Source organism: Hyla sarda, chromosome 2 (assembly GCF_029499605.1).
Source record: "Hyla sarda isolate aHylSar1 chromosome 2, aHylSar1.hap1, whole genome shotgun sequence".
NCBI classification, from domain to species: domain Eukaryota; kingdom Metazoa; phylum Chordata; class Amphibia; order Anura; family Hylidae; genus Hyla; species Hyla sarda.
Window position 1 is genome coordinate 45,535,844 of NC_079190.1, and position 17,611 is coordinate 45,553,454.

General features: G+C 44.2%; 1 protein-coding gene across 3 annotated transcripts in view; it reads right to left on the reverse strand.

The window, feature by feature from the left end:
• The window catches only part of LOC130358438 (rho GTPase-activating protein 20-like), a 123,878-nt gene that overhangs the window by 101,795 nt on the left and 4,472 nt on the right, over window positions 1-17,611 (reverse strand). Inside the window, exon 1 of one of the 3 annotated variants that reach the window (XM_056561687.1) lies at window positions 6,075-6,098. The exons of the other annotated variants lie outside the window; for them this stretch is intronic. The gene's annotated coding sequence lies outside the window, so the exon portion shown is untranslated. Of the gene's footprint in view, window positions 1-6,074; window positions 6,099-17,611 lie in introns of those variants that run through there. 3 annotated transcript variants of the gene reach the window in all.

Sequence of the window (17,611 nt, forward strand, 5' to 3'; positions counted from 1 at the left end):
AAAGACAGAAAAAAAAACATTACAACCCCTTTAAATAAAAACAAAGTCAAGTAACCAAGTGCTTCCATATTAAGATGTCAATCATACAGAACAAGCACCATCCTCAGTAAATTCACAAGGATGATAGGAGTTTAAAGAAGGTACTGAGAACAAATCCCAGGTTTAAGAACCCAAATCCCGTCCTTCAAGTTAGGATCTGGCTCTGTGCTAAAACTTCAAAGTACTGGAATAAGTGCGATCCCTGGATATGTTATTATGTTTTATGGTACCTGCCTGTAAAAAGTCTAAATCAGAGCACAACCTGCATCCTACAAACCCTCCACTAAATATAGTTCCCCCAGACAGGAGCTCTGCCCAAGATGTAAGCTACTGCCGGAGAAGAAATCGAGAGCCATGTGTGATAGCGTAGTGTGTAACCAAACATACATAGTGGAGCAGGGACTTTCAGACTCCCTGTTTCTCTACTGAGTGGCATTGCATTCCGCATTGTACATTCTCCAGACTGGGTGCAAGAAGGCCCAAGAAATATAGTGAGCGGCAATGCACACAGTACTGTGAGCCAGGTGAGAGAATAGTGAGTGAGTGGCGATGCAGATAGTACTGTGTGCATCATTGCTCATCTCACAGCTGCCGGGCCACTGTGCTTCAAAGTTGTCAGTAGACGTTGTGCCACTATGCTACATCTGTAGGTAAAATGTCTGGTGTCTATGAGTATTGCCCACATTGGTAGTAGTCACCTATCAGACAGGGTTCACATCCTGCTCTGCTCAATTGTAGGAGCAGAACAACAAAATTAATAATGTCAGTGCTGGATCACCAGTTAACCAGATGCCAATGGTGCCCAATAAACCCTATTGACTTTGCTGGAGTCATCAAATTTCCGTCATGGTATCTAGCATTCTGTGCTGTTTTGCCTGGGATTTTTGACAATCTGCGATGGAAGCTCCCAATGAAACCGCTAACATAGATGTGCACAGGACTAACTGTAGGGGTGTACATAGATCAGTGGTCTCCAAATTGAAGTCTGCAAGGGGAATTTAGTATTACATTTGGAGATTTTTTTGTGGTTGTTTGGCGCAACAATTTGTTTGGCACAACAATTTATTGCATCAAAAGTGCATGTCTTTTGTAATAGAGAAATTTGTAAGGTGTTCTAGTGTAGTCAGTTTTTTTTGGATTGGGTTGTAAAGTGTTCATGAATTTACTAAGTGTGTCTTTGTAAAAAGTCACATCATTCTGGTGGAAACAGTCCTAAAAAGGCCCAACCCCAGCAGTTATTGGATGCTATTTAATCAGTGCCAAATTTATTAAAAATTTATTAGTTTGGTGCACGCCCACCAAAATTAACCCAAGAAAACCAAGTAATAAAAGAGGATTTCCGCAACTGCTTTTGATACATTTCCCCCAATATGTCTGAGACTTGTTTAACTTCCATGGAAACAAATCCAGTATGACAGACATTAGTTGACACCAAGTGACAGGTTCAAGCAATATGTTTTGCGTTGGATGGTCCCAAATAAAGACGTAAAATGTCTAAAGTTTACACTCGACTGTAAAAGGCGCTCTGTGAGGAAGACAGTAAACAGACGGAACAGGATCAATGTTTATATACAAAAGACAAACTCATGCGCTGCAGTCGCCTCATTTCAGCTCTGAAGGTAATGAGTTCTGCATGACTTTACAAGACAAGATCAATCTGTTTACCTCGCCCTGTAATATGTTTAACAACAACAAACATCTGATTATATATATGGTCTTAGTATAGATAAACACGTAGACGTAAATGGTTGTATGTAAAGTTATACAGTGCTTACAAGTACATTTGTATTTCTTCTCTTTTCTCTTTCCATGTTTACTGTCAGTGAAATAAAATCTCTTCCGCAATGTTCAGATGCGAAAAACACATACAGACAAGGCAAATCTTTACTTGCCATGGAGGTAGCCATGTTATAGCTATGGGGCCCCTGGAGAGAAGGACCAGGCAGGTCAGCTTCATCCTTTATTTCAGTGGCCGTGAGAACCTATGCAGGGATCCCCTCTTATAATGTCCTCCAATGTTAGCAAACGTAGATGTCGGAGTCGGGCAAACAAGAACCAAGGCCTCTCCTGCCTCATGTAATGGTGAGGGGGTGTTAGCCAGAAAAGGGCCATTTTTAAAGCTAGGTGCCCCTTCCCCCTATATTAGTGGTCTCCACAGTATGGACCTTCAGCTGTTGAAAATCTACAACTCCCAGCATGTCTGGTAACTTCTATTATATTTTTCCGATCCTACAAAATTGGACGTACAAGTTTATATCTCCATTGTCTGGCAAAGTGGACTGAAAGGAGCTTTGGACTTAAAGGGGTACTCCACTGGCCAGCGTTCGGAACATTTCATTCCAAACATTGTATGCATGCTGTGGGGGTCGGTCACACCCCTTCATGACTTCAGGCCATGCCCCTTAAATGCAAGTCTATGGGAGGGGGCGTGACCTAAACTAAATGTTAGGAATGCTGGCCAGTGGAGTACCCCTTGAAAGGAACCATCCACACTAAACTGATTTGCTGGGGTAGATGTACTACTGCAAATGTGGCAGAATTCTGGCACAAAATTTTACACCCCTCCCACCAAAAAAACACCTGTCTTACATGAATTTGAGCCCTTTAAATTAAGAGGGTTTGACACATTTTCTATACTTTTAATTGCGTCCGAAGAAGGGATGTGGCCTCGGTAAAAGTCTTGTCTCTGTAGGGTAGAGTCACATGTGCTGTATTTTGCTGCGTATTTTCCTACCAACTGATGGGTAGCAAAATCAGCTGCCTATTTTGCTACTATTGATTTCAAGGGTAAGGAAAATATGCAGCAGTAAAGGAGCAAAATACGGCATGTGTGACCCTACCCTAAAGGGGTTGTCCCACCTTGCTTCTTCAGTTTTCTGGCCAGTTTCTGCCTGTCTGCGACTTTAAAAACTGAAACAGCGAGGTGGAGCAACCCCTTTAAGATGCAACACTTTTGCAGCAAAAATGTGCCAACATTCTAATCCTAATAGTTCAACTAAACTTAGACTAGACAGTCAACCAATACGACAGATACAAACGCCTGAACCACTTTGTTAAAACAGACGTAGGTTTACCTTGGCTAGGAATTAGACACTTTTGGTTAATCTGGGCCATTGTGTTATGCCTCGGGCAGAACTTAAAGAGGTACTCCGCCCCTACACATCTTATCCCCTATCCAAAGGATAGCAATCTCCCTGCTGCACCAGGTGTTCGTTTAGAGCGTTGTGCGCAGTGCCGGAGGCTTGTGACGTCACGGTCACGCCCCCCGCTCGTGAAGTCACGGCTACGCCCCCTCAATGCAAGTCTATGGGAGAGGGCATGACGGCTGTCACACACCCTCCAATAGACTTGCATTGAGGGGGCATGGCTGTGACGTCACGAGCGGGGCATGACTGCGAAGTCACAAGGTGAATTCGGGTAGAAGAAACAGACATGGTCGCACATCTACAATCTTGTATAATGATCTCATTGCTTCTCGGCATAATATCAAAAACTAACAGGTTGTTAGTATACATTTTTGTTCAAAAAGTAAAAGCCCACTCGCCACCTCAAGGCCTCCTATTTAGAGTGGGTCCCTAACGTCCCTAAAAATGGCGTAGCACTGAGCGGCGACCACCACCGCCGCGACACCAGTGCCCACGGGGGGAACGACCCACTGGCAGAGCGGCCCTAATGCCAGTCAAACCAGTCTATGGGCCGCACCTCCCCGCAGACACGGCGCCACGGCAGCAACGGACGCCGCACAGCACCACACCAGTGCGAACAATGTGTAACAGCACACTTACCAAGCTCTCCCAGTCAGACTGGGAGGCTACTAGGAAAGAAATGGCCCTTGTGTAGCTAACTACTACTTATATAGGGTTGGGCTGAGGGGGCTGAAGTCACAAGCCTCTACCCCGCATCGCCAGACATCCAGCACGGAGTGAAGTTTGCTCGGTGCATCAGATGTCTGGGGTGCTGCAGCCGAGATTGCAGGGGTCCCCAGCGGTGGGGGATAAGATGTCTATGGGTGGAGTACCCCTTTAAGTATTAGATACAGGACTTAGGCATACCATAGATAGCAAAGGCATCAACCCTGCATAAAGCTAGGGCTACACAATGACTTGGCCATGACTTAGGATCGTAATGCTGTGCTGCTAGTGTGCTTAAAAGGGTATTTCCTCATTTTTCCTGTTTTATATGTTATGTATAAAATGTCTCAAAATAAAAATAAACAGTTATTAAAAAAAAAAAAAAAAAAAAAAAAAAGGATACATTTTTTATTAGGTCTTTTTAAGTCAAAGGGCTACAGAAAGTTAAACAGATTTGTAAATTAATTTTAATCTTTTCAGTACTTATTAGCTGCTGTATACTACAGAGGAAATTATTTTATTTTTGGATTTCTTTTCTGTCTGTCCACAGTGCTCTCTGCTGACACCCCTGTCCATTTCAGGAACTGTCCAGTGCAGGAGAAAATCACCATTGCAAACCTATGCTGCTCTGGACAGTTCCTGACATGGACAGAGGTGTCAGCAGAGAGCACTGTGGTCAGACAGAAAATAAATTAAAAAAGAGAAGAATTTCCTCTGTAGTATACAGCTGCTAATAAGTACTGTAAAGATTAAGATTTTTTAATAGAAGTAATTTATAAATCTCAAAGTGCAATGCAAGTGAAAGACGTAATCCTGCACTCACCGCATGGGTACCGATCCGGTACCCATGCGGTGAGTGCAGGATTACATCTTTCACTTGCATTGCACTTTGAGATTTATAAATTACTTCTATTAAAAAATAGAATGTCTGCTGAGCTGACGGAGGATCAGGGAGAAGGAGCAGAAGATCCGGTACCCATGCGGTGAGTGCAGGATTACATATTTTTCACTTGCATTGCACTTTATGATTCTGGTTATCATTTGTCCTAGCACCGCCATGGGACCCATTTATGCCTCTTGATCCACTGACGGTATCCTTTATTATTCTATTTAAAGTGGTAGTAGTGCCACGTGGACTTCCTTTCTTCTTGTGTATATTGTGTAATTTATAAATCTGTTTGCTTTCTGGCACCAGTTCATTTAGAAAACAAAAAATAGTTTTCCACCGGAGTACCCCTTTAATGTGTGCTTAATCATAGTGGTTGTGGTCACCCAGAAACCCAACATTTTTTGCCAAGTCTGACACATAGCAACAGCATTAACCTATAGGTCATGACTCAACCATTTTCACCATCATTAGTTGTGACTTCACACTACAACTTCGCAATCTTATGTTACACCTCCACAATTTGCCAAGAAGCCATAACCGGTCACAGATGGCTCTTTGGTTGTTTCCAGATGATCCTCAGCCCCATCTCACTTAAACACCCATGTTATTCTAATGGGGTGGGGCAGTTATGTTACTTGGGAAATGTATTCTGTACATGGACATTGCTGAACTCTATAAACTTACTATAAGTATAAATAGAAAGATTTTGCATATTAGAAACCAAAACTAGTGATCATGATACAACAAATGACTGGACTTGATCTAAGAAAACACAGTGCTCGTCTTCAATAATTCCTTATGAGGCACGTTTAGTTCATTGATGTTCTTAATAAACATGTAAAAATATGTTGTATACCGTATGTACTCGAGTATAAGCCGACCCGAATATAAGACGAGGCCCCTAATTTCACACCAAAAACCCAGGAAAAGTTATTGACTCGACTATAAGCCTAGGGTGGGAAATACATCATTCCCCCATGTAATCATCTAGACCCCCCATCATCATCCCCCCCCCACTGTCATCATCCAGACCCCCGTAATTTCCCCCCCCCCCCCGGTCATCATCACCCTGTCATCATCCCCCTCGTCATCATCCCCCCCTTCATCATCACCGCCTGCCAATCCCTCAGTGGTCTTCAACCTGCGGACTTCCAGATGTTGCAAAACTACATCTCCCAGCCGATGGCTGTCCGGGCATGCTGGGAGTTGTAGTTTTGAAATATCTGGAGGTCTGCAGGTTGAAGACCACTGCGGCCTTCGTCATCATCCAGACCTCCCTTTAGTTTTCTACTCACCTCCCCTCGGTGGGAAGGAAGGGTGAGCTGGTCCGGGCCATCTATGCTGCAGGGACCGTCCGGTGGGGAGGGTTAGTCGTTCCGGGCTGTCCATCTTCACCGGGAGGCCCCTCTTCTCCGCTCTGGCCCCGGACTAGTGATGTTGCCTTGACGACGACGCACAGGGACGTTCATGCGCAGAAGATGTCCCTGTGCATCGTTGTCAAGGCAACTTCACTAGTCTGGGGCCGGGCCCGGAGAAGAGGGCGTCCCGGTGAAAATGGACAGCCCGGAACGACTAACCCTCCCCACCGGACGGTCCCTGCAGCACAGATGGCCCGGACCAGCTCACCCTGGTAGAGTAGAAAACTAAAGGGGGGGGGGGGGGGGGGTCTGGATGATGACGAAGGCCGCAGTGGTCTTCAACCTGCGTACCTCCAGATGTTTCAAAACTACAACTCCCAGCATGCCCGGACAGCCGATGGCTGTCCGGGCATGCTGGGAGTTGTAGTTTTGCAACATCTGGAGGTCCGCAGGTTGAAGACCACTGAGAAGGGATTGACAGGCGGAGAGTTCACTCGAGTATAAGCCGAGGGGGGGGGGGGGGGGGGGGTTCAGCACCTCGACTTATACTCGAGTATATACAGTACATTTTACATGTATAAGCATAAAACAACTTGTTCTGTACAGGCCAATATTGTGGATTCCCTATGACAAGGCTCATTGTATATAACATCTATATGAATCTATAACAAATCTATGAATCATTGTAAATCTATCTCCATAACATAAAAATATAACGTACAGAATCCGGCACAACAGTAATTCTGTATCCCAGAGGTTTTTCTAATAACTTCTATTTTTAATACTTTTTCCCAATGGATCTAAGCTGCTCCATTCACATGTGGATCCTGTGTGAGCCTCATGTCATAAGCCTTTGTATAGGGCAGGGAATAGAACAACCTCTGATATTACGGAACAATGGGCTAAATGAACTACTTCACGTGTTCTATACAAAGTCAGTCTAGTCACATGTCATGCTATAGACTATATTGTTCATGAATTATTTATTTTCCATTCACTACAGCTGAGGCCAAAACACTTCATTTTACTGTAGAGCACAGGGGCGGATTGACTACGTAGCAAAACACAATCCAGATAATGATCCTGAAGCAAAAACATTATAAAAATGTTAAAGGGGTACTCCGAAGGAAAGAAAAGGTTTGGTACCATAAAGTAACACAGATTTGTAAATTACTTCTATTTATAAATCTTAATCCTTGCAGTACTCATCAGCTGCTGTATGCTCCAGATAATGTTGTGTAGTTCTGTTCAGTCTGACCACAGTGCTCTCTGCTGACACCTCTGTCTGTGTCAGGAACTGTCCAGAGCAGGAACTAATCCCCATGGCAAACCTCTCTCTCTCTTTACAGTTCCTGATAAGGACAGAGGTGGCAGTAGAGAGCACTGTGGTCAGACTGGAAAGAACTACACAACTTCTTCTGGAGCATACAGCAGCTGAGTACTGGAAGGGTTAAGATTTTTTTAAATATTTATTTCAAAAATCTGTATAACTTTCTGTCCCAAGTTAAATTGAAAAAAAAAATCCCTGTGGAATACATTAAGATTATGTCGGCCATAGACACAGACAAATAGAAATTACTGTACATGTACTTTTAATATAGTGTTTTTAATATAGTGTTCCTTGTGTAATTAGCAGACACTTTCCCTTTCACTTGCTTTTAACCCCTTAAGGGCCAAGCCCATTTTGACCTTAAGGACCAGGCCAATTTTATTTTTGCATTTTCGTTTTTTCCTCCTCGTCTTCTAAAAATCGTAACTCTTTTATATTTTCATCCACAGACTTGTTTTTTGCGTGACCAGTTGTCCTGCGTAATGAAATCACAAATTTTACCATAAAATGTATGGCGCAACCAAAAAAATACCATTTGTGTGGGGAAATTAAAAAGAAAACCGTAATTTTGCTAATTTTGGAAGGTTTCGTTTTCACACTGTACAATTTATGGTAAAGATGACATGTGTTCTTTATTCTGTGGGTCAATACGATTAAAATGATATCCATGATAATATACTTTTCTATTATTGTTGCGGTTAAAAAAACATTTTTTTTAAAGGAGTACTCCGGCGCGCACTTTTCCCATTTTATCCCGTCCGGACTGTAAAATAAAAGAAAACAAACTTTCTCTTACCTGCCAACGAGCCCCCGGAGCTCCGGTACAGGTGTTTGGTCCTCGGGCTATTTGCTTGTTATTAGCCCGGCACGTCACACGGAGCTTCAGCCTATCACCGGACGCAGCGATGTCCCGCCTCGGCTGGTGATAGGCTGAAGCTCCGTGTGACGTGTCGGGCTAACAGGAAGTAAGAAGAATACAGCCCGGGGACCAAACACCTGTACCGGAGTGTACCGGAGCTCCGGGGGCTCGTTGGCAGGTAAGATAAAGTTTGTTTTCTTTTATTTTGCAGCCTGGACAGGATAAAATTAGAAAAATGCGCGCCGGAGTACTCCTTTAATAAAATGTGACAAAAAAGTAGCAATTTTGCGCTTTTTTAAATTTTTACATACACGCTGTTCACCGTACGGGATCAATACCATTATATTTTAATAGTTTGGACTTTTACGCATGCGGCGATACCAAATATGTGTATTAATAATTTTTATTTTTTTTTACACTTTATGGGGGTAAAATGGGAAAAAAGGACATTTTCCTTTTTTTATTGGGGGAGGGGATTTTTCAAATGTTTTTTACTTTTTTTTTTTTTTTTTACTTTTTTACTTTCATTTTTACACTTTAATAGTCCCCATAGGGGATTATCTATAGCAATCGTCTGATTGCTAATACTGTTCAGTGCTATGCATAGGACATAGCACTGATCAGTATTATCGCTGATCTTCTGCTCTGGTCTGCTCGATCTCAGACCAGAGCAGAAGACCCAGGGAGACGGCCGGAGCAAGGTGAGGGGACCTCCAGTGGCCTTGCTGGATGATCGGATCGCTGCGGCAGTGCTGAGGGCGATCCGATCATCCATTGAAAGTACCGCACTGCCACAGATGCCGTGATCTGTATTGATCACGGCATCTGAGGGGTTAATGGTGGACATCCGCGAGATCGTGTGTGTTTGCCATTACAGGTGGGTCCCTGGCTGCTGATAGCTGCAGGGACCTGCCGCGTATGACGCGTGCACCCGCCCTGTGCTCGCAGTCATGGCGGCACGTAAATGTACGTCATGGTGCGTTAAGTACCACGTCATCATGACGTACATTTACGTCCATTGTCGTTAAGGGGTTAAAATTATCAACATAAATATGTGTGATGTCCCACTACGGGATATGCTCCTACAGTCCTGTCTGGTTGAGTCCCTGTACGTCTTCAGGGCTCACCTGCAGTGTTCCCCCATAATGTGTATAAGTTATATACTAAGGGTAGAGGACCTTTGAGATGGTCACATGATAATGGTTGTCACATGTTCAAGTCATATGTTTTGTTACCCAGAGAGCACCAGGTGACCCGCAGATAGCCTATGGGCTCCTTGCACAGCCCCCCCCCCTCCCCTGTATAAGAGGGGGAGGTTGTACAATCTCTCTCTTCCACTACACTTTCTGCTGAGGTCAAGTCCAGTCCAGACGTCTCAGAGCCAGTGTCCAGCACATCTGGAGGCCTTAAGCCTAAATTGCAGCCATAAGTCAGTAATTCAAGTCATCTCTGTCTGCTGTCACTATCTTCGGTCAAGTCAAGTCAGTTATAGTAAGCGTGGCTGTGTTAGAGTCTGTCAAGTGACTGCAAGTACCAGCAAGCTGCGAGGTCCCTCATGTTACTGGTCACCTCTCTGGGAACCTTTTTACCCTGCAAAGACTGTTATACTTGTTCAACTTCAGTAAAGCTACCGTTAACTTTAACCTGGCCCTGGGCTATTATTTACCCCTGCCTAACCTAGGAGTAACAGGATTACCTTTGGGTTGTTACATAGGCAGACCATGCCCTGGCATCACGGACACAGGGGTTAACACCATCTACCCCTGGGCAACACCATCTGCCCCTACACCTCACATCTCACCCTAGTGCCTCACCACATATGTTTAAAATGTAATAGAAAAAATGGCCACTAGGTGGCTCCGTTCTGTTCCCTGCCACAATTAATACAGTGAGTTTGGTCTCCTCCCGGCCTGGCAGGAGAGTGCTTCTGGCTGCACTGAGCTTGATTGACAGCTGCACTGAAAGTGAAAGCTCCACAGATTCACACAGAAAGCTGCAGAGACTGAAACATGCACAGAACCTCACTGATAGCATCAGAGAGCCTGAGGTCTTCTATTCATCACAGGACTGCAATGATGTGAAGGTGGAAGTGGTCCCCAAGCAGGCTTCATTGATGTTATACCTGCTGGGAAACATCCACTTTCTCCTGCTGTGAGCTAGAAGAATGTTAAGCAGCAGGGGTGTTAGGAGTAGTTAGGGAATATAGCCTGAGTTAGTTTAGAACTGTTTATTTGGTGACAGGAACTCCAGTATATAAAAATTGTCCTCCATACTGCCGGCAGTAAAAAAAAAAATAGAGATGTACATACCTTCCTTCCCTCCCCCGGGGCCTCCGGTAACCGGCTCAGGTCTCTGCCGCGATCCTCTTCCTGGTTGCCGGTGGTCAGCGAGTCATACTGCCCTCAGCCTATCACAGGCCACAGCGAAGTCCCGACTCGGCCGGCGATAGGCTGAGCGGCAGTGTGAGAATGCTTCAAGACACAAAATTCTTCACTACACCGGCACCTGCTGCCGGGGCCGAAAACGTCACACTGCCGCTTAGCCTGCCGAGTCGGGACTTCACTGCCGCCGGTGATTGGCTGAGTGCAGTATGACTCGCCGACCACCAGCAACCAGGAAGAGGATTGCGGCGGAGACCGGAGACGGTTACCGGAGGCCCCGGGGGAGCGTAGGAAGGTATGTACATCTTTATTTTTTTACTGCCGGCAGTATGGGGGACAATTTTTATATTCTAGAGTTCTCCTTTAAGGCCCTCAAAAAAACTTCACAAACACTCAGATCCCCCTGTACAATTTCTTTTTTAGGTTTTTGGTTGGGAAACAGTTTTAAAAATATGCTATTCCTCGTGGCACAGATATTATATTGCGGTGTCCCAGTATGGGATGGTGTGGCCCTGTACTTTCCTTCTGCACTGTGAGGCAGAGTCCCTGCATGTCCCCGGGGTCCCCTTTATAGTATCACCATAATGTATATATGTTTGTATCATAAAAGTGTACTGTTTCTTTAATGTTTGTACCACATGGTTGTTACCTAGGAGGCACTAGTGACCAGGTGACCCCCCAAGTGACCTGTGGCCTCCTTGCACAGCCCCCTATATAACCAGGAGAGGGGCTGCAATCTCTCTCTTCTGCTGTATGCTGAGGTCTAGAGATGAGCGAACTTACAGTAAATTTGTTCGTGACGAACTTCTCGGCTCGGCAGTTGATGACTTTTCCTGCATAAATTAGTTCAGCTTTCAGGTGCTCCCGTGGGCTGGAAAAGGTGGATACAGTCCTAGGAGACTCTTTCCTAGGACTGTATCCACCTTTTCCAGCCCACCGGAGCACCTGAAAACTGAACTCATTTATGCAGGATAAGTCATCAACTGCCGAGCCGAGAAGTTTGTGACGAATCGAATTTACTGTAAGTTCGCTCATCTCTACTGAGGTCCGGTGCAGTCGTCTCAGTGTCTGTGTCCAGAGCATTGGAGACCTCAAGCCTAAAGTCCTGCAGCCACAAGTCAGTAATCAGTAAGTCAAGTCATCTTATTGTCAGTCACCATCTCTGTCAAGTCCATCTCTAGTCACCGTGGCCTGCACTAAGTCCCAGCAAGCCTGCGAGGTCCCGCTGTGTCACTGGTCTCCTAACTGGGATATTTGACTGTACTGCAAAGACTATATCACCTGTCTTGCCTCAGTAAAGCTGCCGTTATCCTTCGGGTGGTTAAGGCTAAACCACGCCCAGACGTCACGACAAGAAGGGGTTAATACTATCTGCCCAATGGGCCATACCCTGCATTGCACCCCGACTCCACAACTTCTCAATCTCAATATATGACGATTTTTAGGTGGTAAAAGGAAGTCATTATGACATTGCCAAGTCCAGAACACAGACATCTTTTGTGTATAGTGTCATCGCATAGTAACACTTCATATATGTAGGACAACCGGTGACTTCATGTGTTACATTACTGTATGGAAACCAGCTTCCTGGTTAGTGGTTTTTAAGCAAAGATTGACATGTCCCTATACAGATTTTTAGGACTGAAACAAAATAAAGTACATTTCTACATAGAATAAAAGATAAATATGAGCATTAAAATATATCAAGAATGAAGGCCCATTCTAACTTGCATAATGGTGACAGCCTATTAATTTCAGTGGGAACTGTGTAATGCTTTGTTCCTCCTGCGGTGGCACTGCAGGGAAATTGGACACTTGCTACAGAGATGACTCTCCAATTACAGCAACAGGAAATCCTGTGATCAGCCTATTGTGGGGGCTCTCCAAAAAACAAGGTATTGACAAAGTGGACAACTCATTTCAGATTTCAATGGTCAAATCTTAAAGGGGTACTCCACTGGCCAGCATTCGGAAGTTAATGTTTCGAATGCGTTTTTCGTGCTACAGGGGTCGGCCACACCCTTGTGACATCACAACCACACCCTCAATGCAAGTCAATGCGAGGGGGTATTACAGCATAGCCTGGCATTGAGGGGGCGTTGCCGTGATGACACGAGGCGCGTGGCCTATCCCCGCAGCACAAAACCAGCATTCTGAACATTTACTTCCGAATGCTGGCCAGTGGAGTACCCCTTTAACAGCTCCCACCTCCACCACATGAACCTGTGCTCAGACTGGTCAGCAGCATCTCCAGATAAATTCAGTGAATCCCATTAAGAAGAAAGTGTCTAACACATTGTATGCAATAAAACAGGCACCAGCCACTGGAACACACTGGATACACTGACGAGTTTTGGATCCAGTTGGACCCTTAGTCATGGCAATCCTCTTTCAGATAACCAAGTAGGTTTAAATGCAGTTGTATGGAACAATTCACTAAAAGCCATCTTGAAATATCATTAACTTTATTATGTGTTGGATAAAACATTTATATTTCTGTTGAGTTTAACAGAACACAAAGGGAAAATTGTTGACTTCTTTATTCATTTTTGACCATTTTACTGTTCAAAATATAGGTAGAAAAAAAAAATAGATGTTTGAACAGACCATTATATCACAGAGAGGTTTCCTATATGACAAACTCAGATTTATATACTTAGACAAGCTGAGATCTGCTGCACCTATAAATTATGTGTTTTCTTTGAGGGTTTCGTTCACACGTTCTGGTTTTTAATTGCAATTATTGAATAAAAAGACAAGAATGAATCAGGATTTCCATTACACATGTGAACTATCCTTAAATAGGGCTATTCAATCAATATTACCCATTGACAAGGATTTGGTTCAGTACAGCAGTGATACATTGTGGCTGCTGTACTAGGATAATAATGTGCCCTCTGGTGGAGCTTCGCTCTAGCTGAACAGAATGCACCTGCACAGAAATCTTATTGCAGATTGTACCTCTGGACTGTGTAGTCGCCTTCATCTCAATGGACAAGCCAAAACTAAACCGGTGTTTCCCAACCAGTTTGCTTCTAGCTGTTACAAAACTACAAATAGGCATGCTGGGAGTTGTAGTTTTGCAATAGCTGGAGGTACACTTGTTGGGAAACACTGGTCAAAATGTTAAGTTAAAGGGTACCTTTCATCAAAAAAACGTTTGATATATTATAGATTAATGTATGCAGAATAACTTTCCAATAGCATGTTATTAAAAAATATGCTTCTTTCTATAAAATTTTCCACTTTGAAAAAATGACCACTAGGGGTCTCCCTACCAGTCCTTTTTATAGATTTCAGACTCATGCTGAAGTCCTAAATCTCTGACTGCAACCGGGACACAGACAAACTCAGCACTGCTCCCTGCCAGGGAGTTTATCTGTGTCCTGGCTGAAGTTTGAGATTTAGGACTTCAGCATGAGTCTGAAATCTATTTTTTTTTTAAAAGGACTGGTAGGGAGACCCCTAGTGGTCATTTTTTCAAAGTGGAAAATTAAATAGAAAGAAGCATAATTTTTCAATAACATGCTATTGGAAAGTTATTCTGCATCAATTAATCTATAATATATCAAAAGTTTTTTTGATGAAAGGTACCCTTTAAAGATCAGTTCCATAGACACCTACCTGGCTACCTAACTAACTAGCTATTTACCTACCTGGCTATCTACCTACCAGACTTCCTACCTCCCTGGCTACTTACATAGCTAACTAAAAATCTACCTAGCTACCTACCTGGTTACCTACCTACCTAGCTACATGGCAGGTTTTCAAAAATGCAAAAGTGTTTTATTCCATCCCAAAAAAAGTGTTACAAAAGCAGCGACGTTTCAACCAGCTCACTGGGTCAGTATCAAGCAATGTTAATAGCACTGCTTAATAATGACCGGGTAAGCTGTTTGAAATGTCGCTGCTTTTGTAACACTTGTTTTTTGGCTGGAATAAAACACTTTTGTATTTTTGAAAACCTGGTGTGTGCTGCGGGGAGATCCTTTTTACATTGAAATTTTGAGGTTTTTTTTTACCTACACTCTAGAATCAGCTTTGCACCATTCACTTTGATTTAATTGGACTTGTTGTGCTGCTTTTTACATTTATATACTTACCTAGCTACCTATTTAAATTGGTATTCCGGGCAAAAACATTGCGGGGGTGGCGGGGGGGTTACCGAGACCCTGCAGCACCCGCATTCTATGCGGGGACTGCATCTCTAGTTTCGGAAACCTCCGACTGTCACGCCCCCTCCCATAAACATGAATGGAGGGGGCGTGGTGTGACGTCACATCCCCAGTCCCGGAAACCTGGAGGTTTCCGAAGCTGGAGATTCAGCACCTGCATGCGGGTGCTGCAGGGAGATCGCGGGGGTCTCAGCAGCGGCCCCCTGCGATCAGACATCTTATCCCCTATCCTTTGGATAGGGGATAAAATATTTTTGCCCGGTATACCCCTTTAACAATTTATTAACCTATGGAGGGATCTATTTAAGGCTGTATTTACCTATTGGTGGGGCTATCTACCTAAGGACATAACTGCCTATGGGGGATACTACCTTTTAAGAGAACTATCTAACTACTGTGGGACATACCAACTTAATTGGAGAACTATCTACTTTCTTAATGGGTGGACCTACTATCCTTCCCACTTTTACTGTGCGGACACTAAGGGGGGCATTATTACAGATTGGGGGCCTATAGATGGGGACATTGTATAGATGTGGGGCAGAGTGTAAGATGTTTGTCCTGCAGATGCAGAAAAAGTCATCGTGACTGTTTGAGCCAAAGAGAGAAGAAAAGGAAAGAGGACGACTGTGATCGGAGAAGATGTCACCTGTGATAGTCACTAGATGTAGCTGTAATCACTTACATGGTCTGTAAATCATATGTACATCAGATTTTTAGGCTGAACAGGGCAGTGGACAGCATCTTCTATGGCAGTGCTAGAAATAGCCAAGTGCTGTATTTTGGAATCTCCAACACTTCCTTAGACAATGAATGGAGCACCTGCAGTCAGGGCTCCATTCTGGTGATATCAAGGAGTCCCAGTGGTTGGATCCACGCTTATCAGACACTTATCCCCTATCCTGTGGATATGGTATATGTTATTTATGGTTGGAATACCCCTTTAAGCTGTGAACAAAATATTTGTATTTTGGCGCACAGTAATAACAAATGAATAAATCATGAAAAATGCCAAAAATTATGTTTCTACCAAATAAATGTCTGGAAAGCATTGGTACATTTCCCTCGATGACTGTCTACATGGCCTATTTGGGAAATCCTTCAGGGATCACCACCTTCTATAATCAAGAGAGATACATTCCATGGTTTATATATCTAATAAGTTATCTGCCTTAAAGGGGTACTCCAGTGGAAAACTTTTAAAATCTGGTGCCAGAAAGTTAAACAGATTTGTAAATCACTTCTATTAAAAAAATCTTAATCCTTCCAGTACTTTTTAGGGGCTGTATACTAAAGAGAAATCCAAAAAAGAAATGCTTTTCCTCTGATGTCATGACCACAGTGCTCTCTGCTGACCTCTGCTGTCCAGTTTTTTCTATGTTGTTGTTAGGTAGTACATCCCTAGCAACCAAACAGTCTCTATCCCCTTTAGAGAGCTGTAGGGCTTGACTGCTGTCAGGCGGCTTTTTCCTTTTCTGCTGTGCCAGTCCAGCTCTGAACAGAACAGCCAAGTCCTATCTGACAGATTGGGGGAGATCTATCAAATCCTGTCCAGAGGAAAAGTTGTCCAGTTGCCCATAGCAACCAATCAGATCACTTCTTTCATTTTGCAGAGGCCTTGTCAAAAATGAAAGAAGCGATCTGATTGGTTGCTATGGGCAACTCAGCAACTTTTCCTCTAGACAGGTTTTAATAAATCTCCCCCATTGTTTTTGTCACAGTTTTTTATAGCGTTGCTAGGCAATGCTTCCCTAGCAACCGTTGTCTTAGATAACTCAGTAACACGGTATGTACAGCTATGGACCCGGGATTTGCTAGGACTGTAGATAATATAATAATACATAACGCTGGCACCTCTAGTGCTCATGTAATTCATTTAAACAACATGGGCACCGGCTGTAATACTACAAGTATAAAGTGTACACGGACAGTGCCTGCAGACGGTAATGACAATGTGGCGCTGCCTGCTAGATAAACATAATTTAATTAAACTAAACTGCAGAAGAGCGATCATGGAGATCATAGTAATAGATGGCGCAGAAATGTATGGACACAGCAGGTAGAACAGGTTCCCTTCCAGACAGGTCTTATGTGGATGAATGCAGCATAGGTGACATAAAGGAGACAGAGCCTAACAACCACCCCGCTTTTATCTCCAACTAAAAATATATGAAAGTGTTCTGGAAATCCTAGGCTGGGACCTCCCGAAAGCTACACAATGCTGAAAACTGTGTCTGTAAAAACTCATTGAAGATCTCTGAATCACCAGGGTGCTTAAAGGGGTACTCCGCCCCTAGACATCTTATCCTTTGGATAGGGGAAAAGATGTCAGATCGCGGAGGTCCCGCTGCTGGGGACCCCTGGGATCTCGACTGCAGCACCCACCTCAATGGCTTCCGGCAACGCTGGAGGCTTCGGATCCCGACCACGTGAGCGAAAGAGCGTGACGTCATGACTCTGCCCCGTGTGACGTCACGCCCCTCCCCTCAATGCAAGTCTATGGGAGGGGGCGTGACGCCCCCTCTCATAGACTTGCATTGAGGGGGCGGAGCGTGACATCACACGGGGGTGGAGCCGTAACGTCACAATGCTCTGGCCCCGTGATCGAGAGTAATCAGACCTGGAGTGAACACGCTCCGGGGACTGATTTAACGGGGTGCGGCGTGCAAGATCATGGGGGTCCCCAGCGGCGGGACCCCCGCCATCAGGCATCTTATCCCCTATCCTTT